The sequence below is a fragment of the Myxocyprinus asiaticus genome, chromosome 22 (genome assembly GCF_019703515.2).
Source record: "Myxocyprinus asiaticus isolate MX2 ecotype Aquarium Trade chromosome 22, UBuf_Myxa_2, whole genome shotgun sequence".
In the NCBI taxonomy this organism is placed as follows: Eukaryota; Metazoa; Chordata; class Actinopteri; order Cypriniformes; family Catostomidae; genus Myxocyprinus; species Myxocyprinus asiaticus.
The window spans coordinates 46,625,380-46,650,815 of record NC_059365.1 but is presented as its reverse complement, the minus strand read 5'-3'; the positions used below and the strand labels follow the sequence as shown (position 1 = coordinate 46,650,815).

The 25,436-nt window shown below is 36.8% G+C and overlaps 1 protein-coding gene across 1 annotated transcript in view; it reads left to right on the top strand.

The window, feature by feature from the left end:
- Nucleotides 1-25,436, top strand: part of LOC127413425 (spermatogenesis-associated protein 13-like) — a 92,814-nt gene that overhangs the window by 10,907 nt on the left and 56,471 nt on the right.

Here is a 25,436-nt window from a genome sequence, read left to right as displayed (position 1 = left end):
AGGAAGACCTTAAGAGTTCACAGCATCTGTATAATGTGCTCTTTATTTTAACATCTCCTCCTGGAATTACGCAAAAGTGAAATTAAAGTGAATCTGGAGCGCTTTAAATATCACACACTCACTAACAGTGAGTACATCAGACAACTTTGGCTGCAAGCAACACGTGTGCTTTTACACTATGCAGCATTTCTGCTGCAGAAACTGTTACGCTATATACAGAAAATAAAGTTATAAAATTGTTATCAGGAGTGAGCTATTAATAAGTATTACAAATTTGATTGTCATGAAATCTTATTTACATGATGCTGGTGTAATCAAATGTAGTCTTGTAGAATTCTATCTTGTAGTGACAGCCAGGGTTGGGAGGGTTACTTTTAAAAATGTATTTCACTACGGGCCTGGGAAGCTCAGCAAGCAAAGACGCTGACTACCACCCCTGGAGTCGCAAGTTCGAATCCAGGGAGTGCTGAGTGACTCCAGCCAGGCTTCCTAAGCAACCAGTTGGCCTGGTTGTTAAGGTGGGTAGTGTCATGTGGGTTACCTACCTCGTGGTCGCTATAAGGTGGTTCTCATTCTCGGTGGGGTGCGTGGTGGGTTGTGTGTGAATGCCGTGGTGAATAGCATGAGCCTCCACACAAGTTAGTTCTCTTCGGTAACGCGCTCAGCAAAAAACGTGATAAGATGCACGGGCTGACTGTCTCAGAAGCAGAGGCAAATGAGATTCGTCCTCCACCACCCGGATTGAGGCGAGTCACTGTGCCACCACGAGGAAACAGAGCGCATTGGGAATAGGGCATGCCAAATAGAGAAGAAAAGGGGTTAAAATCCCCCCCCCCCCCCCCCAAAATGTATTCCACTACAGATTACAGAATACCTGCTGAAAAATGTAATTTACTCAAGATCAGTAACATAATCTAAATACATTGGATTACTTCTTCAGCACTGGCAGATTTTTTTTTTTTTTTTTTTACTAGTTTTGACTATAAATAAGTTAATAACAAGTAAAACAATTCTGCCAGTGCAGTAAGACAAATACATCCTTTGAAAAAAATCCTAAATATTAGGGGTGTGAATCTATGGGTTGAAAGTGAATCGATTCAATTCACAATAAAATTTGATTAATGATTCGTTTCTGAATTTTTTTTTTTAATTTTTATGCATTTACAGGATTCTTAAAATACTCCTCCTAATGTGGCTTAGGCAAGAATATTTTAGAGCCAAGCATAACTACAAAAGTATTCCATATTTTTCTATAAAAATTCCACAATTTCACCGCAGTGACAGCATTCTATTTGAGTAGTGGCCACGCAAAATCATATAGGCAGCTGACTTGCTGCCTTATCAGTTAATGGCTTAACCAACAGCATTTTTGGATGAATTGTACTCTTAATGAAACTGGTCTCAGTACATTTTGAAAAGCACATTATTTTCATCCTACCTCTGTATACAGTCTCCATAGGCAGCATTTTCCAGTTTTCAGACACAGCCAGTGAGTTGCCAATGAGCCAATACAATGCTTTCCCTTACGAAAATCGAGAGATCATGGCAAATTTGCCACAAACTTTCCGCAGATTCGCCACTGATAATTTTCACATGCAAATGTGCTTTGCGGCAAACTTGTGGCAAATTGTCCATTGTTGCCAAAGGTTTGCTGGAGGTTCACCACTACCGGCGAAGAGCTGCAAACGTCTGGCAAACATTTGCAGCAAATCAAAAGCTCATTTGCATGTGAAAATAACAAGAGGCAAATTTGCATCAAGTTTGCGGCAAGTTTAGATTTTTTGTAAGGGTAGAGCGTGAGCTGTCAATTGCTTATGTGATTCTCAGTTGCCATGCTGAGGAGAGATCAGACACGAGGTGCTTGTAAGCTTCTTACGGACGGATCTGAAAGCAGGATCGCATGAAGGGCGACAGAAGAGTAAAGCACAAGCCTGTGAGGGGAGAGACCTATGAGGGCGAGCGCCTAGAGAACGACGCCGCACATGTCTCCATTAAAACACGTTTGTTACTTATTAAAACTTTATTAAATGTATAAATTATAAAATATTGTACAGTGTTTTGTCAAATCGAGATTCCTCAGATTTTTAGCATTTTAAATTGATTATTGACCAACACTAACGATTCTCGATTCAAAAATTATATTTCAAGATCGATGTATTTAGATCGCCAGGATAAATAATCAATGCTTTGAGAAAATTAGGGAAAATAAGGATTTTCAGAAACAATACAAAAATTCAATACAAAAATTATCATCAGGAGTAAGATTTATGCAGTACATCATTGCCCTAATATCTTAAGAAATGTCTTAAGAAAAAATGATGATCTAACGTGGATTTTCTTGATAGAAAAAATATAATCGTGCCTGGTAACAGGTGCATGCAAAAGGACTAGAAATAGCATTTTAGCTTAGCATAAAGCTAAATGTTCACATGACAATTTACACAAGGTAAACTATTTCTGCTGCTCCAAACTTGCCTCAAAACCCCACAGAGTGTGCACAACCACATCTTCTTCTGATCGCATCATTTACAGTATACGGACAAATATTTGAATAAACTGAACAGACTAAATACTACATTAAACAAATCACAATAAGATGCACAGTAATCTCTTCAGTAAACAAAATACTTTTTGAATGTAACTGTATTCTGATTACCAGTGATTTAAAATGTAACTTTAGTACAATATAGTTACTAATATTTTGTATTTTAAATAAATAATCCTGTTACATGTAGTCCGTTACTCCCCAACTCTAGTGACAGCCAACACAGTAAGCTCTGCTCATTTCAAACATCATCATTCAGTGGAAAGGGGAGGACGATGAGCCTAAAACACCCGCTGCCTCGCTGCTTCTGCTTCTTGCTTCCGATGTGTGTACTCTAACCTGTTAACATGGGTTCTGAAAAAATATGCTCCGCTTCACAATTTTAGTTCGATTAATTCTGCAGCCCTATTTGTGTTGTAGTTAACACTGCCACAGCTGCGATGTAGAAGATTGTGGCAAATCAAAGCCTTGATTTGAAAAAACTTGATACAAACAGACAATTAATAAAAAAAATTTGTAAAAAGTTTATATTGCAATGGCAGGTGCTTAATAAATTTGCATTCTCTTTCAGAATGATTTTATATTATGAAAGTAAATTCGGAAAATATGCTTGCTTGCTTGCATAATTCATGATAAACCGCAGTGCAATTAGCACAGATTATGTTTACGAGAGAGTGCACCAGCAGATTTTCTACGCTGAAGCATGGTTCTGTTTGAGGAGTTGGAAATATTCCTTGACCTACATTGGCTGAGTAATGTTTTATTCATGCTGTAATGGTGATGAGTTGGAAAAGAGTTTGCTGTTTATTCCTTTGATCACTGTTTAAAAGCTGTATTGTTCATAGAGACAGTGCAGTCCAACAGTGTGCTACATGACAGCTCATTTCAGAATCAGAAGATTCTGTATCAGAAAAATGTGTTGCCATGGTCACTTGAAGGATTGGCCATTTGCATAACAGTGTTCGCGAGGCACAGAGAAGGAGAACAGCAAAGTTTTCACAGTCTCAAACAGATACTTCATAGGCCAATTGAATAATGCAAATGCTGTTAGCATCTGAGACACGACCTTTCAATATGACATTACAGTAATGATGTTTTTTGTGTGTACTTTTGTAAACTACTGTAAAGAAAAATCACATATGAGACTAAAAGGGGAGCAGAGATTTTTGCTGAAGTGCCCTGCTTCTCAGATTTTTCTTTGCAGTTATCTCATGCATGATCTCAATACAACTTTTCTCAAATTCTTTAGCAAATGATCAGATGATCTGAGCTATGCTATTCACATTCATTTTATTGTATGTCTCATTTGTGCCATTGTGAGGAATGTTAGGAGAAACATCTAAGATATCAAGAGATGATACTTAAATGAGTTTCCTGAAATATGAATGAGCAATCTCTGTGCAATAAAACTTTACTCAGTGATTTGAGAAAATATTCAGCTGCTTTTATTATAAACTCCGGTAGTAACAGCAGCCTATACTCTATTATTACTCTATTATTATAGATCTAGTATAGATTGATTGTTTGTTCACATATTACTTATGAGAGTGACATGAATTTGAGAAGTACTGAGAACTTGCTGTTCAAGTCCTCATACAGGAAGCATCATTGTTTGCCTCTGAGCATCGACATTTTGTCCTGTCCTTTGTTGCTTCCTCAGACACACTTCATAAAATGTATGCCTATGTGACTTAAAGCACTTTCATTGCACTCTCTGTCCTGGTGAAGCAACAAGGTTTTCCTTAAATAATACCCAAAAATGAACATTAAGTCATCATTTATTCGCTCACATGTCTCTCCAAACCCGAATGACTTTCTTTATTCAGTGGAACACAAAAGGAGATGTTTAACTGAATGTTTGCATTGCTCTTTTTTACAATAAAATCATACAGTAACCTGATGCTGTCAAGCTCTAAACAGGAGAGAAAACATCTCAACAAGAACCATATAAATACCATAAAAACTATCCAAAAAAGTAGTCCATAAGACTAAAAAACACTTTTTGGTGCATCAGAGACAAGATAAGAACTCTAGCAAAAAGTACTGTAGCCTTACAATAGTGGTACTGGATGATTACCATATTCATTTCCCATGTTTTTATGGTACTCCAAAATACTTTAAAGAATACCATGGTTGTACTATGGTACATGTAAAAAAACATGGTGTTACTATGGACCATGTCTACAAAACATAGAGTTGAAAGATAGAACAGAGATGTTATAAGTGCTGTAGAAAAGAATGGAATAAATTAGAGAGAAAATTGAAATAATAAATGAAAAATGCTTGCTTACTGTCAAAGTAAACAAATTAATTATGGATGTGTAAGTAGTATTCATTCAAATATTTTAGTTGCCTTTTGTTATACTTCTGCCCCTGCTGAGGTCTGTACACGCTACTGCCGGCTTCTCTATATGATGATTGGTTGAGCTCTCAAATGGACATGACTTCACAATAAACGGCCAGTAATTGAAAAGCTAATGTACACGATTGGATATGAAGTGTAAAAGTACCACTCTTAAGTGCAGAGTGATCGCGGCTTGTAGACACACGCAGTTACTGGCAGTCTGACATAACAGATTTATTTCAGCTTTCATAATCAGATATTTACCTATTGACACTTTTAACTCCAGCTACCACTGCTTGTGTTCTTACATCTAAACATCTCCTTTTGTGATCCAAAGTAGAAGAGAAGTCATACAGGTTTGGAATGATATAGGGGTGATTAAATGATGACAGAATTGTCATTTTTGGGAGATCTATTCCTTTAAGAGCCCAATAGGGCAAGAAGTTATTTTCTTCCTGAAGTTAAGCATACAACATTTGTGTTTCTAGCTCAAGCCCTAACCTGTTAGACTGACAGCACAAGTAAAATGTGTACATATACATAACGCGAATGTGAACATTTTAATGTCTCCCCCTCTGCTGATATGTCCCAAAGGTCTTTGAGTGAGTTTAGGTCAGACATCTGTGGGTTATTTAAGTTCTTCCACATCCATGTGAGCTAACCATGTCTGTATGGATCTCTCTCTGTGTGCTCACTGTCATACTGAAACAGGAAAGGGTGTTCCCAAAACTTCTGCTAAACAGTATAGAATTGTTTGAACCATCATTGTATGCTTCAACAACAGTCTAAATCCAGTATCACCTTCCATCAGATACTATATATTTAGTTTGGTTTTGTTCAAAAGACAGATTTGTGGGCATACTGCCAGGCATTGAAGTGTGTTTCATCACTCCAGAAAACACATTTCAACTGGCAGCCACTTTTACTATATATTGAGAGTAAAGTTCTAGAGTCATGTTTTTCTTTGTTTTATATATACATAATGGACCATTGATTATTTAAATTTTTGACCTTCACGCCAAAGTGTTTTTAATTATGTTTTACTGAAAGAACAAACAGCTGATATTTCAACACTGATGACAGCATAGTGTGCAGGGAAACTACTCAATTATATTTTTAGGGCTTCACGGTCTGGCTGTGTCACTTACAGGAAACAGGAAGTCAACAGTTGAAGAAGGCTCAGAGCTTGAACAAAAGATGCAGTCCATCTAGAGAGGAAATGAATGGGGTGGCAACTCCCAAACATTACCAGATCATGTACTGTAATTACAGTCTCCTACAATCTCACGAATTATAAGATGGCAAAACTCCACTGCTTTGTCAAATGTGTGAATTAAAAGCTTTCGTTTAACCAGTTCAACTGACAAAGGAATACTGCCACTGTGGTCAACCTAATGTGGTGTAAAACTGTTTTTTACTTGGTATGGCTGACCTGTGAAACAGAGGGTTACTGAGATCCTCAAACAGATTCATTAGTTCTGAGCGCAATGAACTTTAGTGACTGTGTTGTTGTATAATTTGATCACTGATATGTTTAACTTTAATGGTAATCTCATTTCCTTCGGTGATCTTTGGTTCTAATAATCAAAATGTTAGAAATGAAAAGGCTCTACTCATGTTATCTATAGGTGCTTCCCTTGTTCTACTAAATAGCTGTAGTAGAAGTAGGAGTTTTTTGTTTTGTTTTATTAATTCATGGTTTACACGTAACATATGGCATGTCGATTTAACCTTGTCTTGATACTCTACTAACACAAAAACATGTACACCACATTTTTTTTTTTTTTTTTTTTTACATTCTTATTATAAATGGTAATACTCTCTCTTGTAACATCTCAATTGTTTCTCAATGACAGCAGTGGGATCAAGTGAGAACAAATTGAGACTTTAACTTAAGTCTCCTACAGCTCAGATTTGTCACCTATGAAAAAGACCCCAGCTGTGTCCCAAATGACACACTATACACTATGCACTCAGCCATGTAGTGTATGAATTAACAAAGTGTAATATCGTCCCAAATGGAACAATTACCAGTTTTTTACTACCCGGAAGCATTTGCCGTTTAACAGCTGATGGAAGTGACATTTCAAACGCACGTGATGTGTTGCCGCTAGCTTTAGCACGTTAGCCAACCTCAGTTCAACACTTGTATCTTAAACAACGTACATATTCACACAACTTGGGGTGATGGTAAAGCATTCAACTCACATTTGTAAGGTGTTGTATCTACTGAAGTTTCACCAGCTGCTGCATTCTTCATTATTTACAATTGTTTTGTCAGACCAGCAGCACAGCCAGGTAACTCCACCCCTTCCACTATCTATGGTAAGCCACATACGCTGAGTGCATGAAGTGTCCGAAATTCCACACTCCATTTTGACGGTTGAAAAAGTGCATCATCCGGATACTTAAAGTATACTTCTTTTTGTTGCATTTTCTAAACGTACTACTCGCACTACTTACACTACAAAATGGCATAGAATAGTGCAGAAGTGTGCAGTTTGGGATGCACAGCTCAGTGATCTTGCATGTGTCTCTAGAGTTTCAAAGGAGATATTAACATTTCTCAAACTTTCAGATTTGGCATAATACACTCAAAACATATCTCTTTGGCTGAACTTCATTCAATCGTGGACAGTTCCATGTGTTTGAAATGAGTTTTCTTAACTTAAAATTACTATATAATGTCAACACAAACACTTTTTGTAGAAAGAAGCTAGTTGGATTGTGTAAACCCATCAAAATTAGACTTGCCAATGTAACTTAAATAAATCTCTTTTCTTTATGTACTAATTAAGCAATAAGGCATGAGAGGCCATGCTATATTGTAAATATAGTCATGGCTGAAGGGCGTTGTTAAGCATGCAATGTGGAGTAACCCCTTCTGTCATGACTATATTCACAATATATCACAGCCTTGAGTGCCTTATTGCTTTTATTAAATGGTCACCACATAATTAAAATGTTATGGACACAAATATTAATTAAAACGTAATATTTCGTAAGTAAAATCAGTAAATGCCATCCTTATGCAAGAAAATATGATCCCTGGCAGTAAATAGTAAACAGAACATTGCTAGGCAACAAGAATAACTGTCAGCTATGGGTGCTGTGGAGTGATCCAGATTGAAGTTCCTCAAAGAGGTCAAAGCTGTTTTTATAATGAATAAAGCACAGCTGTTCACCAATCAGCATCCATCACTATTCGTTTTATAATTAGTGAAAGTGAATGTTAGCATGCTAAATACTGTACATGCTGGTTGGAAGCACTGCATATAGTGTAGTTTAGTAACTATGTGTGGCAGGGCAGAGGGTGGGGCCAGGCCGTGATGCTGCACACCCGGCCCCTAATCAGGCTGATCAAGCCCGAGAGGGATAAAGGTGACCAGAGGTGGTAGTTCGAGAGAGAGAGAACTACAGGCAGCTGCACTGTATGTGTTTATGTTTGTGTGTTTTTGTTTAATTAAATATTACTTCGATGCTTCGTCTGGTTCTCGCCTCTTCCTTTCCATGCCGCTAAAACGTGGCGGGGTCAAGAGAGCACCGCTGACCACGAGTGGGGAGGGGCTCCTGGCCGACCGCCTGGAGTGGGAGAACCACTGCCAGGGTTGGGGGAGGCCCCTACCATCCACTGAAAATGCGACGGGACGTAAATAACACTTCATTTTAACAATGCAAAACACACTGGGAAAAAGAAATCCCCTGCCTGATAAAATGTTCATGTTTTTTGTTTTAGTGTACCAAACTGTTCAATCAAAAGTAAGAGATCTCAATTTGAACTTCTCCCAAGACCAAATGATGAGTTACTGTTGTCTTTGTGTTGGTTGTTCTTTCCTTTGACAAGCATCCCAGTCATAGTCATTCTACTAATGACATTATACTACTGTATAAACAATTACTAGAAACAAACTAGTGCCAGTGTTAAGTTGATTCTAACAGCACACCTGTAAACAAGATTTGCTCTAGTTTGCTGGACTATACAGAATGTGTATAAATGAGTTAAACAGCCTGTAGAAATTATTAACAGAATTTTTGCCACTTCCTGATTGATCAACTTCAGGTGAATTGGCAAATCAGCCCATAGTACTGCATGAACTTCACAAATTCAAGCTGATGTTGTCCAATTTTTTTCAACATGGAATGTTGGACACTTCATGCACTCAGCGCACGTGGCTTGCCATAGATAGTAGTATCGTTGCATTTGCATAGTGTATTTTATAAGTGCATAGTGTTTAGTGTGTTGTTTGGGACACAACTTAAAGTTAAGCATGAAAAATTTGAAAGGACTTCACACCGAAACTAGATATGTCACACGTGAGGGCTTCTGTAATACATAATAATTCACAAATAACGAATCATATTTGTAAAGGAGCATGGGAAACAGGACTCGATTGTGAACAAGATGAGGGCAAAATACAAGAAACATTACAGTCTGAAAGGGTAAATCCAAAGAATAAACACAATAAACACAATAAGGAACCAACTAATTTAGCGGCTAATTGCTAAACAAGTAACATTATAAAAACTAAAAAATAAAGTTTAAATATACTATATCCTTTTCTAAATTTTCAAGTAGCTATAGTTGCAGGCCAGAGATCTCCAAATGGGGTAGAGTCTTCAAAAGAGTGCAGGGTTACTCCTAAATAGGGTTGCACCTACTCCATGTGTGTTAAGTTGATTGACAGGCAATGTCTGTATCTAAAAGGTGAATTGCTCTTTTACCTGTAAGGCGGGACTTCCTTTCTACATCCACTGACCGTTGACTGCCGTTAGGCATTCCAATTTCTCCCATTCATTTTAATAGAAGTGGCCTGTCTCTGCTAAATAGACATACATGCAATATTGCATGTAGTAACACCATGGCAACCACCCACAACATCAGACTTTTGTATATTCAAGCAGCACTTACATTTTCTTCAGATAATAATGATGTTTAGTTTTGTACTCTTTCCATAAAGATGACTACATTTTAAAGAAATTGTATTTTCTTATAAGTTGGAAGTAGCATGATGCCGTGTTATCGATATTTGTAAAGTATATTAGAATAAGAATAGGATGCTGAAATCCTGTAAAATTGTTGAATGTTTTGAAATGGATTAAACAGTAAATGCATAGACAGCATAATCTTGAGCAAATCTATCAATGTCTGTAAATGACAAAACATATCACCCTCCAACCTCAGCAGTAATACTGAGATTTTCAGTTCAGTTTCACACTGCTTTGAAGGATTTGAAGAGTCCTTTCATTTTAACTGCCTGTCTGCTTGAGAAGCTATTTAATATGTCATCGTGTCAGACACGCAACAGCTGAGAGAGAGGTTGCCGATGAGTTTGTGTAACTCTCTTAACATCATATATGATTCTGACAAACTCTTCTTTGTATTCATGAACGATTAGTAGATATCTGTTTGAATTTCATATGTGACCTTTGTTGTGTAAATGTCAGAAAAGGACATGAGTGAGCGCTGCGAGTCTCTGTCTCGGTGTTATATAACTGTCTGTTCTGCATCTGTGTAGGTTTCAGTACATTACTACAGATATTTCATTTAAATAAAAAAAATATATATTGCAAAACCTTTAAGACATTAATATTCTGTAGTCTTTCTTGAGTTTCAAAATACTAGAGAGTTTATTTACGTGTGATATTTTTCCTTATCTATCACTATGAACATGAGTTATGAGACCACCAGAAGCTAGAAATGAAATTGAAATAATTTGGTCATTACTGCTCCAGAAACGATTGTGTATGGATTATTTTAAGAAAACAACATGCATCACTGATTCTTGAGATAAGGGACAAAACCTGTCCTATATGCAAAAGTCCTCTTTATGATAAAAATCAAGAAATTCATAATAATAAAAATACTGAAAAAGTTACATCTAAAGGAAGTGTGTATACTCGGGGTATTTATTAATATACTTTTATATTATTTCATTATAATGTTTTAAAATGCATGCTGAATATTTGGAAGCACATGTAACTTAACCTGTCCCCAGCAAGAGGTCACAATGTTAAACTGCCAAACAAAGTGTTTAAAAATGATCAAATCAAAGGTAGAGATCTGTAAGATATCAAACAAAACATGAAGCAAAATTTTAATTATATTTTCCTTAAAAATCTGCCTATCAAAGTTGTGTCCTCACTTTGCGTAATCTCTTTTTATTGTTGCTTTTCAAAAAAAAAAAAGAAAAAAAAAGTAAAAAAAATGTATCACAAATGATCAAATACAAAGTACAATAAATGCAAGGATAATAACAGTGATCAAAATAAATAAATAAATAAATAAATACAAATAATTAAATAATAGCACCTTTTAGATACAATACCCTATTCAAAGTTTCTCTTGCGCTCGCCATTAATCAGTAAGCCAGGGGTGAAGGAAAGGGACACCAAGGTTCCTGTGATTAAGGAGGGATGGGTAAATAAAATATGGATATTCAATTTAGCTGTTCCTTAAAGCTGCACTACATAACTTTGTGCTCTCTAGTGACCTCTGTGGTTGAAATTTAAAATTGCAAACAATTTGCGGAAGAATACATCACGTCCGTCGTGTTTCAACACTGCTCCTCTGGCGAATGAAACTCATGATTTGAGGATACCTGGACATCGCCTGTGTGATCATGACTGGAAGATATTCAGAACCGGAGTCATAACGTGCTATTTTAAACATATGAAATATTTTATGCTTTGATGAAGATAAACAACACTCTTATTTATATATTCCGACACTGCACTCAAAGCGCTTTTACATAGAGAACAGGGGACTCTCCTGAATCACCACCATTTACAAGTATATTTTAATATGTTTATTCAAGTGTTTTATCGACTATTAATGTTTGTATTGTATTATACTTATCAATTTAAGAGGTGAAACTCGTGATAATGTAAGACTCGTCAACTAAATAAATGACGAGAACGTTCGTTGACGAAGGGTTTTTTGATTTCGCCAACGATTACGAAGAGACGAAAAAGGCGCATATCATGACGATAATTTAATGATTTTATTAAAGCATACTGTTAACAAAAATATGACGATAAAAATTATACTGCAAGATATTAACAGTGCAAGATATAAACAGAAGAAGAAACATCTTGAGAATCGGTAAATAGAAGGAGATATTAGATATGGATTCATTTAATCCATTAATCCAGTGTGTTGGGCATTTTTCTGCTTGAGCTGCGTGAGTTGAACACGCTAACACCGGCAAAATGAACCGCTTTAAAACGGGGTAAATACCTCATTGAAACGCATCCTATTTATGCATGCGATTCATAAATATATCCACAAAATGTATAGAACAACTTTCATCTGCACAATGAAACGAATGAACGTGAACTTGAACTAAACGATGCACTAGTCAGAATAATCATAATTTGCATTGTGTAACTTGTGAATACACGGTTTCCATAAGAAACACGCTACATACAGTGTAATATCCTTTCATGGAAAATTAATAAGTCTTTAAACATGAAGAATTCAGAGTACAGGCTAACTTCTAAAAAGTAGCTAATACTTCAGTATATTAATTATTATTTCAGGAGCTCAGGTTTTTCATAACAATGACAGTATATACATTTATACTGTATGTTTAATACATGTTTACATTAGAAAATGTTTATACATTTTTTTCTAAATATTTGAATCTTTGATTAAAGTTCGGTCTGTTGCAGTTTGACACTTTTTTGGCCATTTTGCACGTCATCATCAAGTAAAAGATATTAGTTGATTACAATTTTATGTAATTTTTGTCACTGTAAAACTGACTAAAATTAATGAATATAACATGATGAAATATTGACTATTTTTAAAGGAAATTTTCGTCAAAAGACTAAAATTGTGACTAAAATAAAAAATAAAAAAAAGAGCAAGTGAAATCAAGTGAAACTGTGGGCCTAATAACACTTTAAACTAAAAACATAAAATGACCAATAATGGGGATAAAATATACTTTATTAAACATGAAAATACAGTAATATGTACACACAATATACAAATAATAATATACAATGTACAGTATACAATACACACAATATAGAATATTGTACAGTATACAATACACACGATATGGAATACACATACACACAATATAGAACACATTATACAATAAAAATAGTATATATAGTATATATAAAATAAACAGTAGGTTGTATTGTACTGTATTGACATTCAGGCTGTCGGTTGACAGTCAGTTGCAAGTGTGTTAAGAGAGAATATAATTTATGTCAGTCCGGTGAGAGATAATAAGATTAATAAAGTGCAGTGCTGATGTATATTGATCGTGGGAGATCAAGAGTTCAAAAGTCTGATTGCTTGGGGGAAGAAGCTGTCATGAAGTCGGCTGGTGCAGTACAATACCGTCTGCCTGATGGTAGTGAGAGCAGCCCGTGGCTTGGGTGGCTGGAGTCTCTGATGATCCTCCGAGCTTTTCTCACACACCGCCTGGTATATATGTCCTGGAGGGAGGGAAGCTCACCTCCGATGATGTGTCTGGCAGCTCGCACCACCCTTTGCAGGGCTTTGCGATTGTGGGTGGTGCTATTGCCGTACCAGGCGGAGATACAGCCAGTCAGGATGCTCTCTACAGTGCTGGTGTAGAACCGTGTGAGGATGTGGCGGTTCATTCCAAACTTCCTCAGCCGTCTCAGGAAGAAGAGGCGCTGATGAGCCTTCTTCACAACGGCCTCAGTGTGGACGGACCATGTGAGTTCCTCAGTGATGTGGACACCCAGGAACTTGAAGCTGCTGACTCTCTCCACTGGTGCTCCATTGATGGTGATGGGGCTGTGTTCTCTGTCTTTTCTCCTGAAGTCCACCACAAGCTCCTTTGTCTTGCTGACGTTGAGGGAGAGGTTGTGCTCCTGACACCAGCGTGTCAGAGTGTGCACCTCCTCTCTGTAGGCCGTTTCATCATTGTCAGTGATCAGACCTACCACTGTCTTATCATCAGCAAACTTAACGATGGCATTGGAGCTGTGTGTTGCCACACAGTCTTGTGTGTACAGGGAATACAGTAGTGGGCTGAGAACACAGCCCTGCGGGGCTCCAGTGTTGAGGGTCAGTGATGAGGAGATGTTGCTGCCCATTCTAACCATCTGGCGTCTGCTTGACAGGAAGTCCAGTGCCCGGAGTTTGACATCAAGCTTGGAGGGCACTATGGTGTTGAATGCTGAGCTGTAGTCTACAAACAGCATTCTCACATAAGTGTTCCTTTCTGGAACGTATAACGTTCAATTCATAAAAGCATGAGCCCTACCAGACAACATACTGTATCCAAGCATTATAGCAGGTAAACAACTTTGTCAAACGGATAGCAGATAAACATCCATTCAGCCTGCAGTGATGCTGTTCTGAATTGAGTTTGACTGAACTGAACAGCGTCCTCATCCGGAGCATATGACAGCCGGCACTTATTTCTGTGTTTACGGACATAATGTCATGACGCAAAGAGAAAGAACATAAGCCAGCGATTTTGCGCCAAATCCGACCCAACAGCTCAAAATACAAATTATTTTTATAAGCTTACCAAAATGAATCGGGGTAAGGGAAGGACATTGTTTTGAAAACTGATTGGTTATGTACTTAATTTTTAACCAAAACATCTTATTAATCTAATATAGTGCAGCTTTAAAATATGATAAAAATGGTTCCCAGGTGCTAAAAAAAAAATGTTAGTGTTGCCAGGCATTTTTGAATGAACTGCATCAAGTCATGCACCCATTGAGAATAGTGGGGTGGGGAAGGCTTTTTCCAGTTCAGCAGGATAAGCCTTTTAGCAATTATCAAGCAGAAGGCCATATAGTTTGATTGCAGCAAAGACAAAGGTATGTTTTGGGGAGAAAGGCCAAATAATGCCACTAAAGTACAAGGTTCAATAGTTATATTAAATATATCAGAAAAAGACTTGAAAATAGCATCCCAAAAAGAGTTCAGTGTGGTGCAATGCCAAAAAGTATGAATTAAAGTGGCTGGAGCTTGATGGCATTTGTCACATGTTGGATCTTGATCAGAGTTTAATTTAATCAATTTTGTCTTTGACCAATAGATTCAGTGTAATAACTTAAACTGTATTAATGAATGACGGGCACAAATAGAGGAGGAATGTATACGTCAGAGAGCCTTTGACCATTCCTCATCTGAAAAAATATAATTAAGATCTGACTCCCAATTGTTCTTTATTTTAGAAAGAGGCGCAGACGCTGAAAACGCTATGATCAAAAAATAAATCTGTTATAAATATGGGAGACAGCTCCTTTGACGGACACTTTAACTTCCAATAACCTATCAATTTCATGCTTAAGTGAAATTTAATGAAACTTAAGCGTTATTTTTTACAAATTCCTGAGCCTGAAGATACAGAAAGAACTGAGGTTGTATTTTTCTGATAAATATGAAAAAGTAGCAAATGTATTGTCATGATAAAGATCATTAATAATTATAATGCCATTTCTGAACCACCGGGCAAATGCTCCATCAGTCATAGAGGGTAAAAAGGAAGGATTTTTATAAATAAGAAACATGCCTGATGTCACCTGAAAGCCAAAACACTTTCTAAATTGTGACCAGATTTTCAAAGAATGTAATACCAAAGTGTCAGAAGAATGGTGAGAAAATGTAAGTGGTAGAGGAGAACATACCAATGCATGCAGGGAGACACGCCTGCAAGAGTCACGTTCCATGTCAACCCATGCAGGAACCCATGGACTGAATCCATAATGTGACTGGCTCCAATTTAAAATACCATGATTATTGGCCACCCAGTAGTAGACTAAAATATTTGGGAGTGCAAAATTGCCTAGACTCTTAGGTTGCTGAAGAATTACTTTCTGAACTCTAACAGGGCCCTTATTCCAGATAAAATCAGATATCAGTTGATCTAAAGTCTTAAAGAATGTTTTGTGTATAAATACTGGAATATTTTGAAATAAAAATAGAAATTTGGGAAGGACATTCATTTTTATGGCATTAATTCTACCGGCAAGTGAAAGTGGGAGTGAGGTCCACCTGGTAAATTCTTGCTTAATTTTGTCTAAAAGAGGAATAAAATTATGCTTGAAAATATTAATATGTTTTCGTGTCACAATAACTCCAAGACATCAAAAACATCTTGAGGCTAGTTTAAATGGGAAAGTTGTTAACGGAAGTGATCTAGCAGTGGAATTAATGAGAAAAAACTCACTCTTATGCAAGGTTAATTTGTAATCTCAAAAAACACTGAATTGGTCTAAAATAATTAAAACCTGGGGAAGACAGGCTACCGGATCCATGATGAATAACACAATATCATCAGCGTAAAGAGATATTTTCTGTTCCATTCCTTCTCTAAAAATACCCTTCACCCTATAATTAGTATGAAAAGAGATTGCAAGAGGCTCAATGGCTATGGCAAACAAAAGGGGGGACAGGCCTGAATGGTGCCACGATAAAGAGGGAAATAATCAGAGTTTATGTCATTTGTTTTAACAGACGCCAAGGGAGAAGAATATAAAAGTTATATCCAAAACACAAATTTTTCACTGAACCCAATTTAAAAAAATTTATAAAAATAGAATAAATAGTCCCACTCAATGCGGTCAAAGGCATTTTCAGCATCAAGTGAGATCAGGACATCTGGGGTTTTCAAATCAGACAATGTGTAGATTATGTTCATCAGCCTCCTGAGGTTAAAAAAAAAAAACATTCTATTTTTACAAAGCCTGTTTGGTTTGAATGAATAATGTCTTGTATAACAGTTTCTAACCTTAAAGAAAGGACTTTAGCCAGAATCTTCACATCTACATTGAGGAGGGAAATTGGACGAAAGGACCCACAGTCTGTAGGACATTTATCACTTTTTAAAAGAAGAGAGATTGAGGCCTGACGCAGCATAGTTGGAAGACTACCATTATTCAGTGATTCTTCAAAAACTGAAACAAGCAGTGGGGAGACCTGAAAAGAAAACTTTTTAAAGAACTCTACAGGGAATCCATCTGGACCTGGGGATTTTCCACTCTGCATCTGGGATATAGCTTGCAAAAGTTTATCTAGTTTATCCCTGAACTCATAAAAATGGTGTCTTGATTTAAGCAAGAGCTTCTCTGCATGGTTGGTGGAGAGAAGATTATATTCTGCCTGCAAGAAAACTCTTTCATTGTATAACGATGGAGTCAGACAATTTGAATAGTTCTGGTCCAGTTTACCAGTCTGCTCAGAGAGTTTACAGAGCTTTTCATTTCGCAACTTACTAATAGAAGATGAACGAGAAATTATTTCCCGCCGCAAATACGCATTAAGCGTTTTCCAAAGGGTTGATGCAGAAACCTCTTCTGTAGAATTAATATCAATAAAAGTGGAAATTCTTTCAGAGACAAATTCAACAAAATTATTATCTGATAAAAGTAACAGGTCTAGTCTCCAAACACGAGAAAGGGTATGACAACCAGGGAAGGCCATCTCAAGAATTAATGTGGCATGATCAGAAATAACAATACTATTGTTGGAAGAAAACTGTACTAAAAGAATAAGTTTACTATCTATAAAAAACAAAAAAATATCTGTGCTTGAATAGGTATGATGGACTGGAGAAAAAAAAAAGAAAAAGCTTTCAAAGCAAAGTTCAAAAGGCGCCAAATGTCAGTCACTCCATATAGGTCCAAAAAATAATTAATTTCCTTAGAGGACTGAGACTGTGTAGTAAATTTTGGAGAAGACCTATCAAGAGCCAGGTTCAAAACAGAGTTAAAGTCACCTCCCTTGATCAGCTGGTAACAATTAAGGTCAGGAAGCAAAGAAAAAAAGTTTCTTTAAAAAGCCTGGATCATCCCAGTTAGGTGCACAGACACTAACCAAAGCTACTTGTTTAAAATAAAGGGTGCTAAGATAATTACATACCTGCCGTTAGGGTCTGCAATAACATTGGAGGGACTAAACAAAGTGTCTTTATTGATCAAAATGGCTGGGCCTCTAGCTTTACAATTAAAACTTGAGTGAAACACCTGTCTCACCCATGACCTCAATTAACTTTTATGACTAGAGTTTATAAGATGAGTTTCTTGCAAAAAGCATATGTTGGCTTTAAGATAATTTAAATTAGAAAATCCTGACACACTTTACTCTATTATTTAAGCATATAACATTCCAACAAATTAGTTTAACCCTGCCTCCCCCCTCCCCCTATGTACGGGGAGCAAACATGGACTTGTCAGTGTTGAAAATGAAATCGGAAAGTGTTAAAATGAGAGCATGAGAAAAACAAAAACTTGAATAGAAAGTATCAAACAGCGCACAAAAACAAACAAACACACACTTAACCCCTATTACCCCCTTTTTGTCCAGAACGGACACAGCATCTTAAACTCAGAACAAACCTAACTGCATAAAGAATTACAGCTAGGCATTGAAGAAATGTAACAAAAAGAAAAGTAGCAAGCTGACTTACTAACTCAGCTGCCCTTTCGACAGCGCTTCATGAACGGGAACAAGATGAATCAGTGAATAGTGTTTCAGCAGTCTACGATGTACAACCCATAACATTATCACTCAAATATTAAGAGGAATAAGCAGAGCAGCAGACTCACTCTAAGTCCATTAAAGTTCCAGTGAATTTATGCCCATTAGTCCTTACTCATAGGAGGCGCAATGGATGTTGTGAAAAAATCCTTTGCTACCTGTGGAGATTGGAAAACATGACGCTGGCCTTGAAAATCAACCCGGAGTCTGGCAGGATGCAGCATACCATATGTGATGCCTGCGTTGCGGAGAGAGGTTTTCACATCTTTAAACTCGGCACGGCATCTTACCACCTCTGCAGAGAGATCTGGGAAGAGACGAACTGTAGCGCCTCTGAACTCCCAAGTGCCCCGCTCGCGACTAAGTTTCAGAATAAGTTCCTTGGTTTGGTAGGGATGCAGGCGAACCATCATATGCCTCGGATATGAATTTGGTTGACGTTTTTGACCAACACAATGAGCCCGGTCAATCTTCACTGGTCTTGTGAAGGTATCGTCACCGAACAAATCAAAGAAAAAGGAGGACATAAAAGTGACAGGGCTTTGGTTCTCCAATCCCTCTGGTATACCAATAATCCTTAGGTTCTGTCTCTGCGAACGATTTTCCAAATTTAGGTTCTGTCTCTGCGAACGATTTTTCAAATCATCAACCTTGAGCTTCAAGCTGCCGTTCTGAGCCCGCAACACAGTGCACAGCGTCTCTACAGCCGTCAGCCGCCCGTCCGAGTCATTAAGTGCAGTTTCAATGTCCCAGGTCTTTTGATCTTGCATCGAGAGAGTCGTATGAAGCATAGAGATGGCTAAACGAAGTTCTGTCAGAAATTCAGATCTTTAGGTAGAGACTTCCGTGTGGATGGTGGAAGTAATTAAGTCTTTCAAAGAAGTTGGTGTTAACTCCTCTTCCACCTGTGATGGAGCGTTAGCTTTAGCAGCAAGTTTGTTGTTATCTTTATCGGTCGACGATTCTGTGTTATTTTGCCCTGCTTTTGCAGATTTAGGCATCTTTTCTGTGTAGTTCTTCAGTACTTCCACGTGCTTCTAGTCGCCACAGCGCATACCGGTAGTCTCAACTCAACTTTAATAATCCTGAATAAATCAGACTATGTCATGGTCAGCTATAACTCTGAGTACCCCTTTCCTACTTCCTGCTCATGGTGGATGCAACAGTAGGACACAAGGTGTTGTGTGGTAAGTTCTATATTTTTATATATTTCAAACAAACAATGTTTAAGCCTCTGCGGTCACAGCTTCAACATGTCAACAACATCATCCATTTTTAATATTGCTATTAAGACTTGTGGGACAAATTTTGGCATTTTAGTTAAGGTTATAGAGGCAGCATCAACTGAGGAAAAAAACTAAATGTCTCAAGTGTACAACACATGATTAAGATGGAAAAATATTCAGTTTTGTCAACTCCATCAGAATTTTCAGAATAGTGTGAAAACAGAAAATATTTGTTATAGAATGTATTTTATTACTTAAGTCCTTTACTGAACACCATTATTAGATAATTAAAGACTTGTTTGACTACACTCTTGTTTGATTGATTAAATTAAAATAGTATGCTTTTAGTGTGTCTGATGGAGTTTTCAGAAATTACAGTAAGATATATGTAATGAAGTGAATAATTGTCAATTTTTAGAAAAAGCATTTTTATAAAAACCTGTTCCCTTACATGGTTCATTAGCTGAGACCTTGCCTACAGATATATCCATTTCAGATTTATTTAGTATAAAAAAATTTACAAATTTTTTAAAACATGTTTAGTCCCTTATCTCAAGAATCAGTGACATACAGCATGTGTCAGATATATATTTACAGCAAGTGGTATGCTATACTGATAACAAATGATAACTTCCATGAGTAAATCAGCAACAAACATTATAGGAGAGATCGGGGCTAATTGTCACATGGGGAAGTTGTCACAAGGGCAACATCTATATATCAAACATCTAATCTTAAATTGAATATTTTTTGTGAAGTGTGTCCTTCAAACTAAAATTCCAACATCATGTCTGTGTAAATATTACCACACTAGCATACATCAAGTCAAGAGCCAAGTATAAAATGAAGTTCATAGGAACAACCCAAAGGTATAATTGTGTTATTTTTTTATAAATGTCCTGTGGGGGATGTCATTTTATACAATTCATTCATTTGGTCAAAACAATTCTTTGATATTTTTGTATTTTGTATTTTTGAATTTTTGTATTTTTTTCTGTTTTGCAAATTGTTTTGGGTTTCAGAATTGTATTACTGTTTATTTATTTTTGCTGAAATGCCATTAAATGGTCTGTAATATATTTAACAACATGTTGTGGAAGCTTTTTTTACTTTATGTATACCTGTATGTTTGTTTTTTTTTTTTTTTTATTGGTAGAAATATAATTTTGTAGGCCTATTTAAGACTTATAAAGATAATTTAGTCAAGGTATGAACATAATCAAAATTTTATGACATTTTTGTCTCTCTAGATATACTTTTAGAAATGCTGTGTTCATTATAAAACAGATAGTTCTTGACTCTAAATTCTGATTGGATGAGCCACATTCAAAGCCATTGTAAAATAACTGATAGTTGCACACCTGTGACCAATCTATGGCAACCATCAACAACCTACAGCTATACTATGGAAGCTCTGAACTGCAAGGTGGGAAAAAAAAAAAAAAAAAAAAAATAAAAATAAAAAAAAAAACTAACTGTTATATGTTGTTTATTCTATTGTATGTCTAATCACATTTTAGAGCCGGAAGTATTAGTATCTTTTGAGTTATTTCATTCAATTCTTTTCATGAATAAATCTGCAACAAATATGGATAGATGACATCAAATACTTTTGAAGGTTGACATGTCCTATGGTGCGAAATGCTATCCATCTAAAACTATTTGAAACCTCATTTTGCTCATATTGTTATAATACATCTTCCCTTAAACAATCAGTTTTGTCCTAAAATGCTGACATACAAAACTTCCCATGAAGACCATGTTAACATATTCATCCAAATCTGAATGTGACAGTATGAATCAAATATTTTTAACTAGATGTACGTTGACTAATGATGTGGTAAACATTATATAACGTTAGTAATGTTTGTTCATATTAATAACTGTGTTTCCATGGTGAGGGTTTATTATCATGCAGGCGTGATGTGATTGGCCGAGTGCAGGTGCACGTCATGTGGACTGTAGAAGAAGCGCTCGGAATATCGATTCTTTCGCTGCTGATTTGTGTTGTTTTGACGACAAAAGACGCGCTGACAAACACTGTTAAAGATTAGTATGGTGAGGATCTGTCTTTTTCTATTCGGCAAAGAGAAATACTGGGGCAGTGTCTCAATAGGGAGCTGGCCACCTAGGCTGCATATTTGTGCATAATATGCGCGTTCCGAGCCAGCCGAGCTGCTGGGCACCGAGATGCCCAAACATGCTGTCTTGTTAGGCAACTCTTTATGCTTTCAGACACAGCCGGAGTGTCGTGTGTGTGTGTGTGTGTGTGTGTGTGTGTGTTTACGTCTTGCTTACAGATCTCTGCGGGCAGACGCATTGATCATTGCATTGGTCGCAGATCTGACAAGCGCAAATCAGCGTCCTGTATCTCTCGGCTCTAAAGAATGACCTTGGACGTTCAGTCGGTGGCGGTGTTCACAGTTATCGCCATTCTGCTGCTGGTCAACGTGATCCTCATATTCTTCATGGGCTCCAGCTAATGCACCTTCAGCATGACTGCTACACTGTCTTACAGACATAAACATCTGTGATCGTTTCTTGTGCTGTTTAACTACTGCTGCTCGTATTTGTGATTCTCCTCTTTACTGCAGTGAACATGGTAAAATACGTTTTACAATTACAATTTTGATGTCGCGCAATCTCTTCGATAAGGCGTTTGTGTTTTCTCATAACTGCAATTCTTCAAATGTCAATTCCTGTAGCCTTATATGTGATGTTTAATGTGTTTTTCCACAAATGAAAATGAATCATATCAAGTAATTTGAAAAGAGTTCATTGTTTGAATGTTTTATGAACGTGAGGAACAGTGATGCTCAAATCAGGTCTTACCATCAATTTAAAATTCTTGAATTAGAAATCTTGAATTAATATCCATGGACCTTGCTCTGAATGCATACAATATTAAACACCACTTAATTAGAGACAAGAGTCAAATAATGTTTTATTTCTGAAGATCACAATTTTCTGTAAAATACTCAAACTGCATTCTTGCAGGGGAGCGCCACAAAATAAATGGCAAGTCTTTAACGCAGTAAAACTGCTAATTATATTATACCTACTATGTTTAAATGTGTGTCTGTATTTATAGCAAGGTTAATTCACAGTATCTATTAGGACGTTGCTGTTTGAATGTCAGTGTTTAATTTAATCAGAGCTGTGATCACATGCCAGCACAGGTGGTGCCACATTTCTTCACTTGCTGAAAGATGTGGCCAGTTGAGGAATGGATTTATTTAGAGTCTGGATGGTTGGATTGTAATCTTATGCTATAAAAGGCACATCATATGTTTCAAATGCGTTGCGTTTGGCAGAAATAGAAAATGCTTGGCGTCATTAGGCAGACTTAAGTGTTGGTGGTATGTTCAGTATATATATATTAATTTTTTTTATTTATTTTTTGCTGGACAGAGGCTTCACTAGGACTGTGAATGCAGTGTGGATGCTGTTATTTGGGCTAATAGATTATTCCTTCCAAAATATTTATTCCTTTTTTTTTTTTTGGTAATTTTTGTTTTTTATAAATCTTATAAAGGACATTTGAATGCAGATGATGTTTTAACACTCCTTGAATACATGAATGCATAAACTTGTCTCAAATTTGCATGTAGTTTCTTTAGACATGGTAGGTTCATTAATAGCATTGAAATTTGACATTTATGATGAAGTATTTGTCTCTGCCGTTTTCAGAGCTGCACAGAGGGTTATCTTTAGTATTTTGATTAGGCAGAATTGTGTATAGTCAAACTGAAAAAATATATATCACATATTTCATCCTAAAAATTCACAGTTACATATGAATTTATGACTGAATACATGAGAATATACCTTGTTTAATGTGAAATTATATGTAAAGGACATACTTCTCTTTTAGTTTAAACACCTTTTGTATTTTTTAATTTTTATGAAATCATTTTCAATGGCATGTCGGGGAAGTGTCGTTTATGGTATATTTTTCATATTTGGACATGACATGTGCAGAAACATGTGGGGAAAACAGAGATTGATTATGAACAATAATTTATTCAGACACATACACTGGAATCATGGGATTTCTTTTATGAGAGGTAGCATTAAAGGTGTGTTATGATCTATACAAAGAGTTCTACATTTTTTTATGACTATTATACAACAGTTACTTCTGGTCCTCGAATCTGATTAGACGAGAGGTGTTACAATAGTGCTGATAAAGGAGTCATATCAGCTCTGCGACGCTTCACTGTTTGTATCTCTCTGCTTGTGTTTGTGGTGTTCCAAACTAGAGTGCAAGAGCAGTGCAGATGTATAAGAGCAGCTACATGAGGGGATTTGAGCCAGCAGGTGAGATTTGTGCCGAGTAGAATTGAGCCAGCAGGTGACAAAAAAAGTGACAAAAGACTGTCTTTTATGTGTATATGATCATGAGCGAGTTGATTTGACATTGAGAGACACTTTGTTGTTAGTCAGTGCATGAGTTTTAATAATGTCATTGTCTCTCACTTCATGATCGCTTGGATTACTACTACACTTAGAAATAGAGCTAAACTAACAGCTTCAGCATTACTTCCGATAGGTGGATAGATGGAGTAATCAAACACAGTCAGGGCACCTACCTGATACCCACTTTCTGAGTTGGGAGGACACGTAGACTTTCAACATGGCTAAGGAGAGTCTGGTTTCTGTGTCGTTGTCAAAATAATAGTTCCCCAAGAAATATACAAGAATTAAATTTATGTCATCCATTGTTTCTCTCCGACAACAGTACACTTAAATGTAAGTGAAATTCTCGTAGGATATTTCCGATAGCACGTCCTAAAGGCAGCATCACTCCACAATCGCTCGGAGCGGATTACTATGACACTACAGCTAAAGAATAGAGTTAAACTAACAGCTTCAGCATTACTATTATCTACTTTTCACTTGGGTGTCGCAACAGATGCAGGTAATCACACACTAATTGTCTCTCTCTCTCTCACACACACACTCACTCACACACACATACACAAACACACGTCCTTGTTACTCCAATAACTTTTTAGAACCAGCCTAAGCTGTCATTACTAGTTCTAAAATGATGGCTTTTGAATTAGTAAATGGTGGCTTAGGTGCATCTTTTGAACTAGCAATGGCTGATCCTGATTTATTGCATAAGAAAGTAGTTTCACATAGAAGTGCATATTTTGGGACAGTCTTTCATTTTCCCTTAATTATTTATTTACTTGTTCATTGAACTGTTGTATAAAAGGACCATCACACTGGCAAATGTACTGTTTTGTCAGTATATGAGCATGGCTGTGATTAACCTGCTGATATACGGCCATAACAGCACTCTTGCTCATGCAATATCGCTTTAATATTCACAGAATAAACTTAAGTGCTTGATAATGCTTGATCAGAAACTGTAATTTTCTGACACAAGCATGATGAAATTGAAGTCTCTAATAGCTAAATATTACAGAAATGTAACAATGTGTATTTTGCAGAGTTTTTGATCATTATGGTTTTGGATCTGTTCTTGTAGTCATGTTCTTATACTACATCAGGTATTCAGCACATGGTGTTTGCAGTATTAGCTCAGAGAAAGCTCCAGACAAGTGTTGAGTGTTAGTGTGAACCTGTGGCTGCTGTTTACTACAGGGGAGCTCAGAGACACTCATTTACACTCAATGCACTGACAGCACTCAATCATGCATGCTCAAATGCACTGACAGCACTCAGTCATGCATGCTCAAATGCACTGACAGCGCTCACTCGTGCATCTTCAAATACACTCACAACATGTGCTCAGTCATGCACATATGCACTGACAGCACTCATGCATGCATGAATGCACTGACAGCACTCACTCAAACATGC